Source organism: Macrobrachium nipponense, chromosome 9, assembly GCF_015104395.2.
Source record: "Macrobrachium nipponense isolate FS-2020 chromosome 9, ASM1510439v2, whole genome shotgun sequence".
NCBI lineage: Eukaryota > Metazoa > Arthropoda > Malacostraca > Decapoda > Palaemonidae > Macrobrachium > Macrobrachium nipponense.
In genome coordinates, this window is record NC_061110.1 from 7,006,656 (window position 1) to 7,022,298 (window position 15,643).

Consider the following 15,643-nt stretch of genomic DNA (forward strand, 5'->3'; position numbering starts at 1 on the left):
GGTCAGACCTCTGGGCCGAGTACTAAGCAGAGAGGGCAAGCCGTATCTCTTCGTACCAGCAAGCAAGAACTTGTTCCTGTTTGCAAGAGGCAACATAAAGTATGGGTTGTCTCAAGCTGGCATCCACTTCCTCCACCTTGTTGGAGGAAGTGGTGGATATACGCTCCTATCCCTAGTGAAAGGGATAGGATGGGGCTCTGTTTGAGTAGCTCACCTGCATCTTGTCCTTATCCAGCAGGGTGACGACCGTGTCCCTCTAACCACAGGTAGAGGGGAAGAAAAAGATGGGAAGAGGAGCCAGTCACACTCTCATTCACTCATCCATTCTTATGGTCACACCAGGACTCGATGCTGTTCAGCCTGCGAGGGTCTGGGTTCGCTACACAACGTGTTGAGCAGCCACCACGGGTCCCAAGAATGGAAAAGGATCCAAGGACCTGTGGGCAATATCCCGAAGGTAGAAGGAAGGGCATGTGGTCTGGTTGACCAGACCCCTGCCTTCAGTACCTGCGCCACGGAGAAGTTCTTGCGGACAAGGCAGCATCTCCTTCGCATCGAAGGCGGTGAAGTCCATTAGGGAGGGTATTGTGAAGGACTCGAACCAATCGTCAGTTACCGAAGGGTTCTGAGTCTTCGCTACGAAGATCGGTACGAAATCGAGCGTCACAAATCCCCATCCCTTGTGCTTGACTTCTCAAGAGAAGTCATGCAGTTACCTAAGACGAAAAGAAGGGAATAGTCGTATGACCTATCCCTCTTCTCGACTTTGGTTATGTAACAGTACTCATACTGACAAGCTATTAAGACGAAGTAATGATTGCTCTGGAACAACCGAACTAAGTCCACAGCATAGTTCGTAACGACTCGGAGGCGCTCTGACAGCTGCCGACTGACTGGTTCGGAATCAGTAGAGGCAAGTTGTCCAAGCATCCGGGTAAGTCACGTGACCTTCGCCCTTTAAAGAGTTATGCTGAGAGACCAAACAAAATAAAATATTTGTTAGTCACCGATGCCGGACGGCACGGCGATGATTCTCTTAATGCATAAGCTCAAAAGGCGAAAGTCAATTGCCTTCAAAAGAGACGAGGTCCCTGATGGCAAGAAAATCTCATAGACGTTGGATCTCAGCTTAAGGAGAAACAACACTATGTGACGTTGAAGACGAAGGTAGGCAATGAATGCAACCTACGTCTTCCAGCTGAATCGAGAGGAATCTCAAGATTCTAAACCTGTGCTTACAAATGACTGAAAACGCTAACCGCCATTTCATTGCTGTCCGTTGTGCAATGAAAGCGGGGCGTTCTTCAGTAATGAAACACAGGGGAGTGCCGCTTGAAGAACTGCTTCTCATGGGCTGAACGTTTGGAAGTAGAGCTGGCAGGTGTGGGAGTAGGCGATGTCTTTCAATACATCTGCTAATCCGGGGTGAACAATGAACAATTGTACACCTCCGAATACAAGATATTTTGAGGACAAACCCAGATTCCGCAAAAATCATTCGCATTATCGGGATACGATGCAGCAAGAGACTATTACAGAATTCTGTTACCGTGCGGTAAACAGAAAGATGAGAGTCAAATAGATATCTCTGTTTAAAATTCTCGCAATACCGAAGACGATGAATACTAGCGTTTCACAGCAGTAGATGGTCATTCATGTATGAGAGAATCCCCGTTAATCAGAGACTTAAGTCCGTGATTGTTGGGCAGAGATACGGTTGTTATTCAATCCAAGCAGGTGAGAAAGACATAACAACCTTCTATCTCAAAGCGGCAGCTGATACTGAAATGCCTCGGGCAATTCAATACGCAGTAACTGTCGCTGACTCGTCATCCTGAGTTGCCAAGTAATCTTTCCACGAAGGAATGCGTTCGGCTAGAACCACCGAGCATAAAAGTATGCTCGAGCAATTATATTTAAGCGAAACGAATTTCGTAAATATAAAAGCTTAAATGGTGTTGTTGTGACAACACCATAAGTATATAAAATTGAAACTGGAAACTCCTGGGAGGTTGCAGGCACCCGGGTTTGCAGTTCAATTAGAATACTTTTCGTCTAAGTCGCAATCCGTAGAAATAACCAGGATATGCGCCTACCCCTCGGACCATTCAACTGCTTAGCAGAATCATGTCGCGAGGTTAATATACGTAGTATATTTGTAGGATTCTGAACAACGATCTCCATCCTAAATTCTTTCCTTCAAGAAAACAAAATAAGGATTGGAGATTGACCACCTTCGTTCTCTATTAAAGAGAGTGAAGGAGAAGTCTTCCTCGAAGGAAAGCTTCAATGGTGAACAGAATACTAAGACGATAGTTCCAGCCAAACTGGATATTCCCGTCCGTTCTTCTCTATTCCAGGTTGGTCGCCTACTGTGAGATAGTCTTCTTTCAGCAGCAGTCTTCTTCCTAATGCTAGAAATTCCAGGAATTCGAGCATAGGCGAGGTTCCCGATTATCGTGTAACATATCGGGATTCTCGTCTCGCTCACTTTGGACCGTGGTCTCGCCTAAGTGTTTTGGAGACCGTAAGAAACTCTGACACTCTGAAATGCGCTAGAAATTCCGTAGAATTCTAAGCAGTCTGCGAAACACCCCCACCGAATTCGTCAAACGATATCGGCTGGTGGTCCTCTCGATTCCCGTAGAAATCGAGAATGGGGCAGGATCCCTCCTCAACGACCGGGGGTCTTACGTCAGGTAGGACCCGAAGGTCCCCCCTGGTAGCGCAGTCCCCAACGTGGGATCCTACAGAGAAATCTCTGTAGGATCCTTCCCTTTCCCTCGTAGCCGTAAGGAGAGAGGGAATGGGGGGAGGAATTGGATACTCGCTCGCCTTCCCAGTGGAACTAGCAGTTGGAGAAGAGTAGGAACAGCCATCGCCTTGCGGCGATGGCCTCTCAGAGTCTGGGAAAACGTATCAGTCAGGAGAAAAGTAAAAACCCGTTTTCCCGAGGAGGGTTACGAATACGCTCACTGTAGGTAAGGGTCTGCCGCACTGTGAACGTCGTCTGGGTGGGCTGATCGACCTACCTGACAGGAGAGAGCCGATACCGTTCCTCCGACTCATTCCAGTCCTCGTCGAGGTCGAAACCTCTCAGGAGGACCGAAGGAGTATTTAAATACGGTGTCCGAAGACACGTAGAAACGCCGCTGTCGCAGTAGAGGAGGTGGAAGTAGCTTGATCGACCGGCCAGAACTGAGAGAGCCTTCTTGTCCGGAGACGAGAGACTCTGGTTCAAGACAGAATCGGCAAGCTCCGATCGCGGCAAACCCACCGTCGGTTTGGGTTCCCTCTCGGGCCCCAAAACGACTCGAGCAGAGACATGGGCTCTGCTGGTGGGAGCGGTGATCCTTCCCCCCGGTCGTTGTGCTGACGAATCAGTGCAATAACCTGGGTAAAGTTACTCTGAATCTCGGAAGTTACAGCGTCTTGAGGAGTAGGACCGTCCATCCCTCCAACAAGAGCGGCTCCCAGGACCCTCCTCCTTCAGAAGAAGGGCCAGCAACAGATCCTGACGGTTGCCTCCAATCACTTGCGCGTACGTCCTGGTTGGTCCTAAGACCAACCTGGCACGTGCGGCGTCGTGACGGGATCGTGAGCGGCGCATCTCTCACGATCACTCCTATATACCTCGCTCTTCCTGGCGTATGCCGAGGAAGTTGAAGGTATCGGAGAGACAGAACTGACGCTACCCCCTCTCCCCCTGACGGTCGCCTCCAATCACTTGCGCGTACGTCCTGGTTGGTCCTAAGACCATACGTGGCACGTGCGGCGTCGTGACGGGATCGTGAGCGGCGCACCTCTCACGATCACTCCTAGCTACCTCGCTCTTCCCGGTGTAGCCCGAGGAAGTTGAAGGTAGTGGAGAGACAGACCTGACGCTCCCCCCCCCGCTCGCTGGCAGGACCAGCGTACGTGGGGGGCTGCAGCCGATCCCCAACCCGCGGTGGGGATCGATCTGCAGGCCTGCCGTGCCGCTCACCTGTGGCGAGCGGCTCGACTGAGAACGTCGACGCTGATGTCAGGCGAGCTGTTGCTGGTTTACCGTCTCCGCCCGGTCCCGATGGGAGCGGCGTCAGGTGACCTGCTAGGCTCGTTGTCGCGGTGAGACCGGCGAGCGTCCTCTCGGCGCGTCGAGCCGCTGGTACCAGCCGTGGCTGGTACCGACGACCGCGGGGACCCCTTCCTCGCCTCAACCCGTGGCTGGTCAGCGACCGTCACGTCAACCCGAGCAGCCAGCTGGTCGCTGCGAGAGCGTCCACTGGCCTAGCGAGAGTCGTCTGCACGACACTCACCAGTCTTCTGCTCCGCGCTTCGGTCTTGGCGGCGAGCGAGCTCGAGTGTCAAGACTTTGGCTGGACGGTCTCCCACGGGAGACCGTCCACTCGGTACTTCTCGCTAACGAGAAGCCGAGGCGGATCCTGGTTTAGCGGCAGAACCGCTAGAACCAGGCGAGGAAGTGCCAGCCGAAGCTGGTACTCCTCTGGTCCCCGTCTTCTTCTCCTTGGTAGAAGAAAAGACGGGCCCTGTTCCCGAGGGAGCAGGAGGACCAGCAGAAGAGCTCCCCGAATCGCCGGAGCGAGACGGGCCCTTAGAAGGTCCCGAAGGAGCCTTCTTAGGGGGGAAAAACCCACCCCGGGTTACCAGCTGGTCGCTGCAAGAGCGGCCGCTGGCCTGGCAAGAGTCACCTGAGCGTCTCTCACCCGCCTTCTGCTCCGTGCCGCGTCTTGGCGCCGAGCGAACTCTGGCGCCGAAACTTGGCTGCACGGTCTCCCGAGGGAGAACGTACACTCGGGATCTCTCGAACGAGAGACCGAGCCGGAACCTGGCGTAGCGGCATCGCCGCTAGCACCAGGCGAGGAAGTACCAGAGCTAACCGATACTCCTCTGGTCCCCGTCTATCTCTTCCTTACGGAAGGGGAGACGGGCCCCGCTCCCGAAGGAGCAGGAGGACCAGCAGAAGGACCCCCCGTCCCACCGAGGTGGGACGGGCCCTTAGAAGTTCCCGAAGGAGACTTCTTAGGGGGGAAGGCAGCCTTCTTCTTCTTCGGCTTATGGGCCTTAGAAGTCGAAGGGGAAGAGGCAGCAGCAGACGATGAAGACGAAGATGACAGCTTCCTCTTCTCCTCTTCCTTGTCAGCTCTCGCAGGACAGTCGTCAGGTCCTCCATCCAGGAGGGAGCCGGGGCAGTTGCCGAAGCAACAGGGCCCGACTGCACCTGTCCGGAAGGACCTGGGACTGGGGAAGACACACCGTGGGCAGGACCAGCATGGACAGGCACAGGAATCAGGAGCGACAGGAACAGCAACCAGCTCAGAGCGGCAGGAAAACAGCAACCAGCTCAGGAGCGGCAGGAACAGCGGCAGCGGAAGACCCAGAAGGGACAGCCAAGCCCAACAGCGGGAATCACATCAGCGGCAGGTACGGCAGCCCAGCGATCGCCTCGTAGAATCATCGGCAGCCAGCGGAACCTGGGTCCTGGCGGCCGGTCCAGGGCGAGCTGCTGGAACAGCGGAAGTCTGGGGCAGGCAACACGAAGAAAACAGGCGGCGGCGGCAACCCCACCTCGGTACGGCTGCGGCCCTAGTAGCGGCAGACGGCGTCTCGACACAGCATGGGAGTGTAGACCAGGAGGGGGGGGAGCAGCAATAAGCGGCCGTGGTAGTAGTGGAGACCGCCCCAGACCTCGCTAGACGCTGCAGCAGCCCGTGGATGCTAGGCACGCCCTGCCTCCGCGGTGGTCCATACCTGTCCAAGGTCGTCTCCCACGGATGTAGTCACCTGCGGTAACATAGATAGAGTTAGTTTAAGAGGGGTTCCCTCACGCACTGGGGGGAAGACATCCCCGCACCCCCCCGAACGCAAGGAAGACCCCAAATACAAAATACAACGAAGAAGCTGAGCGGGGGGCAGGAAGGAAGACGAAGAATCGGATACCAAGGGAGTCGCGGGAGAGCTTTCCGACGACTTCCTGGCAGAGACCCTTCGCTTCCCTACCCCCGCACAGCAGTGAAAAGTAATATGAAAATGAAACAGAATACTGCCCTTGCGATTCACTTCATAGAACTTAAAGGGAAAAGATCAATTCCCGGGTAAGAACGGAAACTTGATCCAATAATATGATGCTATCATAAAATATATATGAAAATGAAAACAGAATATGTACTGCACTTGCGATTTCATTTCACATAAAAAAAATCGTAAGGATCAATTCCCGGGTAAGAACGAAAATTGATCCAAATTAAATTTCATGCAAATAAATAAATGAAAATGAAAAGAATATTGCAATTGCGAATCCACTTTCATTGCATTCTATTATACAAAATTAAAAGGCTCGTGCCGAGCGCAAACACACTCTCGGTAACGAACGCACAGGGCAAACATATAATGAAAAGAGTACTTACATTTTTCAATTACACCCTTTCGCCCAAATACATGACTCGGCGCGAGCGCGTTCCGCGCCCTCGCACCGAGGCATAATTCAAGGGTTCAATTCATGAAAAGAGAGGAAATCGCCGCATCTACGGCGATAACTCCATGTTGGTTCATAATTAAGTAATGAAAATGAAAACAGTGTACTTACAGTTCATTTTCAAGTCAAACAAACCATTAGTAGAAAACACAATATAAACAAAGCATACGACGATGAAGCGGGGCAGGAGAGCGATGACGAACACGTTCCTTACACACCCGCGGCCGAAAGCAAAAGTGATTTGTTTACCTCCCAGTCGCGCGGCGCGCGACTGTCGGACAAGCAGTTAACTACCGTTCTGCCCCTTGTTCGAAGCTTACGACCGTTCCAGCTGCCGCTAGCTACTTCCTATTGTTAAAGGACCGATGGTTTGTATTACGTATCGGAACAAATGGAAATTGGTGAAATTAGGCTATGTATTGAAAGTATATACATAAATATTAAAGCAATTTTATCATTATTGCATTGCTATGACAACTAGAATTCACGGAAACAGTTTATAATAATGCATCGGTGTATGTGTGAAGCTCTACTAATGTGGCAACGATGATTTTGCCATTCTTAGCATGCAAACATCAAAGGTTACATTTATTTCTGGCATACAGTTATTAAAAAAATCAAAAAACTATTATAAACTTAAATCAATGAAAAGTGCTAGCAAAAATAAAAAAAAAACATTATAATCCACTTATCCGTAGTCGGTTCCTCTATGGTTTTCGGTAGCCAGATGTAAAACAAGGTTAGAAACATTGGATTGTATCTACTTTAGAAATATCTGTAATTTTTGGGGGTAATTTGGTTGCCAAAAAGCGATAATAGACATGACTTACATTAACATTTTTAAATAACAAAGTAAAGTTGAACTAAATAACGAGTAAAGTAAACAATTTAGAGAATAAAACTGCAGTGTCGTCGTCTGCTGTTCATAACTCTGTTTGTGGCGCGTGAGCTTAGGAACCAGGAACAGAACTTGGTTAAAGTGCAATGTGGAGTGAATTGAGACCATAAACAATCATGGCAGTAAGGATAAAAAACCACCAATTACAAGGTAAAAATGAATTCAGTTCAAACCATGTCCCCGGGAATAACAAGTTTCATACTTTCACTAATAGTATAGGCAACAAAATGTTGTTTTATTGTACCGATTACAACTGCAATCTTGAGTAAGATCAATAAACGCTACATATATATGCTAACATTGTTCAATTGAGTGCTGGGAAAGATGGTGGATAGTCCGTGAACAGACCCTCCCATCCACACGATAGCCGCCATATTGGATTTCAAAACTGCCTTGAAAGCATATTTTAAGAAGAGCGGCACATGCTTATTTTAGTTCGTATGGGGCTTTCATATATCACATTATGTTGACGAAACTTCAATCTTTTGAATGGTATGCTTAGAGTTGTAATTGTATTCTTGTTTCACCAATTAAATATTGAGTGAATAAGACCTGTCCAGCGTGGTGATGACGGTGGATCGTCCGTGATTTTTTACCCTATGATTAATTAAAACCAGTGACCCAACCAGTTTGCTTGCAGGAGTATGATCGGACCAGATAAGTTAATGTAGGCTAAGCTGACGTGTTGTATCAGTCAGTGTCTGGTTTGCCGTCATCTGTGGTCATCAAATCTATTGTTTTGTAAACTGTTGACGAAGCTTCCTGCTTGAGACAACCACAGTGACCTTATAACCCAGACGGCCTACGTGTCTTGTAATCTATGTCATCTGTGTGTATGTTCATATGTTCGAGCTACTGTCTGCTCACTTTATGATTTGTAAACCAGATTGTATGTCAGAATTCATTAAGCCAGCATCATTGGAAGACCTGTCCAATTTTATCTGATCTGCATCATGTAAACTTCGAGAATACAGATATTTTTGTACTCTGTGTTTAAACAATAGAACCTCGTATCAGAAAGAAGATACTGAATGAACTTAGAAATTATCATCAAAATCCAAGACACTCCAATGAGGATGGAGAGTCATAACAATCTGACCTTAGTGTAAATTATTGCAGGACTAAATAACCTCACAGGGCGCCTTATTATACAAAGGCGTCAGCCCTAAATATACAGTAGTCTATTAAAGTGCACTAGCTAGCCTACTAAAGTACAGGTTAGGCAATGCCATTCCCACATGTTAATGTAAGATCGGCAAACCCCTGCCTTTACCCTACTACCGACAAGCCTAACCTAAGCATAGGATAAGTCGTAGGGTACGTAGGATACTCTACAACAGCTCTTTAACTGCTCCAGTGCACGTGGCGCGCACGTCACCGTAACATGCTAAACACGACCTCGCACGTTCGAAGACCCCGACGTCCGTCTTACCTTCAAGGAGGAACTCGAAGCCCGGAAGGCCGTATGCGAGGATAAAAACAAATTCTCAGGACCCAGCTCTCTGGGAAATCAAGGCCTGATCATCCTGACGAAGGCGCTGACGATGACGACGAGAGACGCAGAAGACGACGACGACGAAGACGACTCACTCACTCCTTCCTTCCCCCACAGACGCGCCCTGTTTTAATCCATCGTCCGCAGTCTGTCCTCCGCGGGGAGGGAGGAGAACGCGAACCTCCCCTGACGAAGACGAGGAACCCACTCCTGACGAAGGTCAAAACTGCCCCTCGAAACCCCGACGACGAAAATATGGAGGAGTTTGTTTGTCTGTGTCTGTCTCTCCCTCACTCTCCTTCTCCTCCTCCTCTTCGCTTCTGACACTCTGTCACTTGCCCTCTCACTCGCGTATCATTTCCTCACGCCCTCGAGGAGGTCGTGTCTACGCGCGCGCGCCCGTCGGATTCACACGACCTGACAGAAACGGCGATAAATAAGAGTCGTCGGGAGATTTCGTAATGGTCCACCATCAACCATCCACCCTCGACCATCTCAGTAGCAAAACAAAGCTGGAAAACAAATGACGGACGTTAACCGCAAAGCGAGCGGGTTGGCGGATAGGTTTAATATTTATCGATATTATCGATCGATTTTAAGGCCGTGATTACCGGACAGATTTTGTGATTCATGGGATTTATACCGATGTAACCGATGAAAGCCAACTGGAATCGCCGCGTGTCCGAAAAAGTCGCTCAAAATCGCGTTTTGCGACTAGCTCGGAATCTTCAAGATGGTAACGATCGTATTTTTTCAAATTTGCCGTTCGGATTTCGTTTTGCGGACTTTATTCGCATTACTAATGTTTATCGACAGTGGCGAGATACTCGCCGATAAACCTCTGCCACAAACAATCATCAAACAACCAAACAAAGAGACCCCACATCGTAAATACTTTCGCTGCAAATTGCTGAATTGGCAACCGGAAATGCCATTCTAGTTTATACCGAAAAAAAAGTTTCTTTTTTTTCTCTCATCATGCCATTTTCTTTCCAATTTCCTCTGTGCGAATTACAAAACTTTCTCTCTCCCGTATACACGTTACTCCCAATCGAGTTATACCTCGAGACGAGACACAGAGAAAGAGTTTTCTCCCGCAAATATCCGCTTGAGAATGTTACGTCATGAACGAAAAAATAAAAATTATGCACATACCTCGCACAGCAGCTTCCTGAGGGCGGCCGCTGCTTGATTGTTTGGAAATTGGATGAATAACTGCAATGTAAAACCATCGGTGGCGCGACTTACTTGCGACTTTCATTCAGGAAAGCACTTGAAAGTGTCTGACACACTCATATACATTACACACACACACACACTCACATACAGCGGTTGTGTAAAGTCCGTCTTAGTGATGAATGAATGGGGAAAGCGTACCCCAAAAAGGAACACATGCACAAACGTCTGTTTGTTTGTTTGTTTGTCTGTCTGTCTTACACGTGCGTTCAGTATAAGCTTGTTACTCTTAATTTATGCTTGGGAGGGACCCCACATGACTATTGCATTTCATTCATTGCAGCTGTAAATATTTGCTCTCTCTCTCTCTCTCTCTCTCTCTCTCTCTCTCTCTCTCTCTCTCTCTCTCTCTCTCCGGGCAACTCGTCAGATCCGGATTCTAATTCATTCAAAGAAATTATATATAGCTTCAGTCATTTTGCTCTCTCTCTCTCTCTCTCTCTCTCTTAGATTAAAAATAGGCCTCTTTCAATACACACACACACCCATATATATATATATATATATATATATATAATATATATATATATATATATATATATATATATGGGTGTGTGTGTGTATTGAATAGGTTATTGCTGTATATATATATATATATATATATATATATATATATATATATATATATATATATATATATAGGTATACATGACTATTGTACTTTTATATATATATATATATATATATATATATAGTATATATATATATAAAATACAATAGTCATGTATATATATAGATTATGTATATATTATATCATATAATATATATATATTATAGATCATATATATATATATATATATAATATATACAGCAATAACCTATTCACCCCTGCACTCCTGGGAATATCTAACACTTCTGGGTCTCTCTCCTTCCTCAAGTTATAAAACATTCTAAATCCATCTTTCCAACCATATTAAACTTTTTATTAATAAAGGTTTATCTCGTGCAATGACATACTATAACCTTATAACCTGTCAGAATTGATTACCACATTATTCAAATAATATTGCAGAGACAACTCATTCTGCCCAAGTTTCCTCAATTCCCAATCAACAGCTACACAACACCTCAATTAAGGAAATGTTGCTTTGAAATATCCTCTTGCATTGCACATTGTACGTCACTCTTGCAACCACACCTTTTGCAGAATTCCATCTGTCAGTTGCATCATCAACAGATGCATTTATCTCTTCTGTGACTCTGGTATTGCACAAGTTCGTTTTAAAGTCTGTCAACAGACTCTGTAACTTAAAGTACAGTGTTTGAATCTGCAGGTGGAACAGCTGTCTGAGGTTTCACTGAAGAAATTTGAATTATGCAGGCGAAACAGCTGTCTGAGTTTTCACTGTAGAAGCCTCAGTTCTGAGGACAAAACAGCTGTCTGCCACTTCACTGGAGATGCTTAAGTTCTGCAGGCGAAACAGTTGTCTGAGGTTTCACTGAATAGGCTTAAGTAGGCAAAACAGCTGTCTGTGGCTTCACTGAAGAAGTTTAAGCAGGCAAAACAGCTGTCTGAGGATTTCCTGAAGAAGTTTAAGTAGGCAAAACAGCTGTCTGTGGCTTCACTGAAGAAGTTTAAGCAGACAAAAACAGCTATCTAAAAGTTTTTACTGGAGAAACCTAAATTCTACAGGTAAAAAAGCTGCCAGAGTTTTGAAGTATGTGATATATAGCCCTACATTTTCTAGCCCAAGAGCTCGTGTTACACTCGAACAGAAACAAATATGCAAGGATTTTCACTACATTCGATAGGGATGCAGAAAATAAACAAGAAAAAGGTTGCAAAATGAACATGCGTAAGTTGAGAAGGCCTCAAGACATATTTGGAAAATACTACTGTTTAAAAAAATTATTTCTAAATGAAACTGCTGTATCTAGGTGGTTAGATAAAGTAAAATTTCTAAAAATTATGACTTTCTTACAACAAATTAAAAAAAAAAGTATAACTGCGCAAAACTCTTCGTAGTTGACCAGCAAAGGACAAGGATTCACAAAACACGGATATTATCTCTTGCACAATGTATACTTTTGATACGATGAAATACTTAGATGCATTAGTCTTGAAACATGAATATTAAATACAGTATTTAAATTCCATCCACTTGTAGGAGCAGGTGGATTATAAAAAAAAAAGTCACCTGCCTTACTCTCTCTCTCTCTCTCCCTCGATATGTGTGTATACAAAGAGAGTTTGTGTCTGTATGAGAGAGAGTATGTCGCCTGCCTTCTGTTCTCTCTCTCTCTCTCTCTATCTCATCTCTCTCTCTCTCTCTCTCTCTCTCTCTCTGTGTGTGTGTGTCGATATGCGTGCATATACAAAGGGAGAGAGAGAAGAGAGCATGTCACCTGCCTTCTGTTCTCTCTCTCTCTCTCTGTCGATATGAGTGCATATACAAAGAGAGGGAGTGTGTGTGCGTGTGTGTACAAAGAGAGAGAGAGAGAGAGAGCATGTCACCTGCCTTCTGTTCTTTTTCTCTCGATGTGTGTATACAAAGAGAGAGTTTGTGTGTGTTACAACAAGAGAGAGAGAGAGAGAGAGAGAGAGCTGCTGACAACAACGTCACTGCTGCTGGAGTAGATTCAAACTCAAATGCATCTGTGGTGGTCAATTACTGGAACACAAACCATCGTCGCTAAGTTTGAAAAACAATTCCCTTAATCAGAACCTATAAAGTACACAATCCTGACCGCCCATTCTCTCCAGGCTAACTATAATCATCTGTTGTTTTGAAATTTGCTACACAATGCCTCTGTTTTCCTAATTATTATGATTATTATTATCATTATTATTATTCAGCAGACGAACCTTATTCATATGGAACAAGTCCACCAAAAGGGCCATTGACTTGAGATTCTTTGAGCTTCCAAAGAATATTATGGTGTTCATCAGGAAGACTTAAGAGGGAGTAAAGCGAAATACAGAAAGATGTGATCCCACTCATGACAAAATAATAATAAATAGATAAATACATTAAAAAAAAGTCTTGAAATCTTAAATTACAAGAAGAATGTTATTAAGGTAATGTCTGTGTTTGTAATTGTTATTATTATTATTATCATCATTATGCCCCGCAGAGCAGACTGAAGGAACTGGGGCACTGGGAGAGAAAAAGCGACATATCAAACTGGCCGAGAGCTATAACCAAAATATTTAGGAAGTGGCGCATTTTTAACCGATGGAACCCACAACAGAAAATGGGATGTCGGGTACACGGAATGCACTGACAATCCAGGAGTTAAAGCACTGGCCGGATTGCCTACATATCCCTGACTTTAAAAGCAATCATTAGAGCTGGGTATTCGCTGGTTAGAGTACAGTGGTTATTCTAAGACTACTAATACTAATCTTCTTGCTTATAATACACATTTACCTATTTATTAATTTCTTTTTTTCCCGTTTTTTATAAGCGGGATCTTTACCTTTTCTTACTTATTCTTAGTGAACATAATATTCTTTGACAGCCTAAATTTCAGTTCAGTAGGGTTCATCTTCTGAATAATAATAATAATAATAATAATAATAATAATAATAATAATAATAATAATAATAATAATAATAATAATAACGCTATATCTATGATGCAGATTTTCTATACCTTTCTACATAAATGCACCTTATTTGTCATGGATTAAGACAGAGAAGGTTATTAAGAGAGAGAGAGAGAGAGAGAATGATAATGTGGTCATATCTCTCTCTCTCTCTCTATCTCTCTCTCTCTCTCTCTCTCTCTCTCTCTCTCCAATGGTAATGCATTTTGGTTACCATAACTTTCTCTCCTTAGGATGGCTGCATTCCTTGTGAGGCAGAAGGGAATTATCTATTGCCCGTCCTCCTCTCTCTCTCTCTCTCTCTCTCTCTCTCTCTCTCTCTCTCTCTCTCTCTCTCTCTGGGATTATTGAAAAAAAAAACTTATAGATATACCAGTAACATTCTTTCCTTGAGATCTGTAACTAAAACTTTAGAGGAAGAGAGAGAGAGAGAGAGAGATAGAGAGAGAGAGAGGAGGAGCTAGATGACGAGGGAAAGGAGAGGTAGTGAAGGTTAAAGAGAGAGAGAGAGAGAGAGAGAACGAAAAAAAAACGGCGAAAAAATAGCCATAATGTCATGTCACCGTTGACAGCAACAGCGACAACAGAAACGCCCAATGAAAATAAGACCAACAGCAGAAGAGAAGAATGATAAGCGACAGCAAAGCTAGCCAGACACAGCAGGAAAACAGCAGCAGCAGCAACAGCAGCAGGCATATCATCATCATCATGCAGCAGTCGATGCTGCGAGAAGAACAGCTAGCGGCGCGGGACGACTTGACTCATTTGTAACCAGAGCGAGCTTTCGGGACCTTCTTATAATTCTCCCTGCATACACGCAGAGGAACTTCATTACCACAGCCGTTTTTCTATCGGAATTTCCTCTCTCTCTCTCTCTCTCTCTCTCTCTCTCTCTCTCTCTCTCTCTCTCTCTCTCTCTCCCTCGCTTTCGATGGTAGCAAGGACTTCCCAGGTTCGGTCTAAAGGTTGGTCAACGTCTTTTGCTATCTTTTGAGTTTGGTTTTTGCTCTAAGTGCTTTGATCGAGAGCCAGTTACACACACACACACACACACACACATATATATACATATATATATATATATATATATATATATATATATATATATATATATATATGTGTGTGTGTGTGGTGTGTGTGTGTGTATATATATATATAGATAGATAGATAGATGTATACAGGGTGTCCATAAAGTCCCAGTACCATTCTGAGCAATAAATACGTGTAATGGTACTGGGACTTTATGGACACACACACACACACACACACACACACACACATATATATATATATATATATATATATATATATATATATATATATATATATATATTTGAGTGTGTCTGTGTGTGAGTGAGAGAGAGAGACTGATATCTCTTTAGGGAAAGCTTAGTTAATAATATAGTATAATAATAAAATTCGCAGTATATTAATATAAGTCGAGTATATCATTCACTTCCAAGTTCCAACAGATTATTCCTGAATCCATTAACGATAAAGCTATAGCCAAGAAATCGAATAAAAATGCAACCACGCAACATTAAACAAATAAAGATAAACAAAGAAACCGAATGAAGACGGAACAAAGCGAAAAAAGAACGTAAAAATAAAAATAAAAAAAAAGAATTACGCACGACTGACTCAGCCTGGCATCCGGTAACATATATACGTACGTATAAGAAGTCGCACTTCTACCTTTTGATTCATATAAAGAAAACGGGACTCAAAGAGCAGCACAAACTAAACTATTTTGTTAATTTTTTCTTTCTTTCTTTCTTTACTGCTATTTATGCTATTCTCAATACTTCTAGTTCTTTCTAAATCCCAACGATGATAAACCTATCTTTCGTTGGTCTAGGCGTTGTATGAGCTTGGGCCCATATGAAACTTTAACCACGGCCCGGTGGTGGCCCGGCCTATATCCTTGCCAGACGCACGACCAGTGCTAACTTTAACCTTATAGTAAAAAAAATAAGATCTAAGGGCGGAC

The 15,643-nt window shown here is 44.7% G+C and overlaps 1 protein-coding gene across 1 annotated transcript in view; it reads right to left on the minus strand.

Annotated features, from left to right (window-relative positions):
- The window catches only part of LOC135217868 (mothers against decapentaplegic homolog 4-like), a 106,087-nt gene extending 96,706 nt beyond the window's left edge, over window positions 1–9,381 (minus strand). The window contains exon 1 of the mRNA XM_064253890.1: window positions 8,806–9,381. The gene's annotated coding sequence lies outside the window, so the exon portion shown is untranslated. The remainder of the gene's footprint in view (window positions 1–8,805) is intronic.
- Window positions 9,382–15,643: the final 6,262 nt, after the last annotated feature.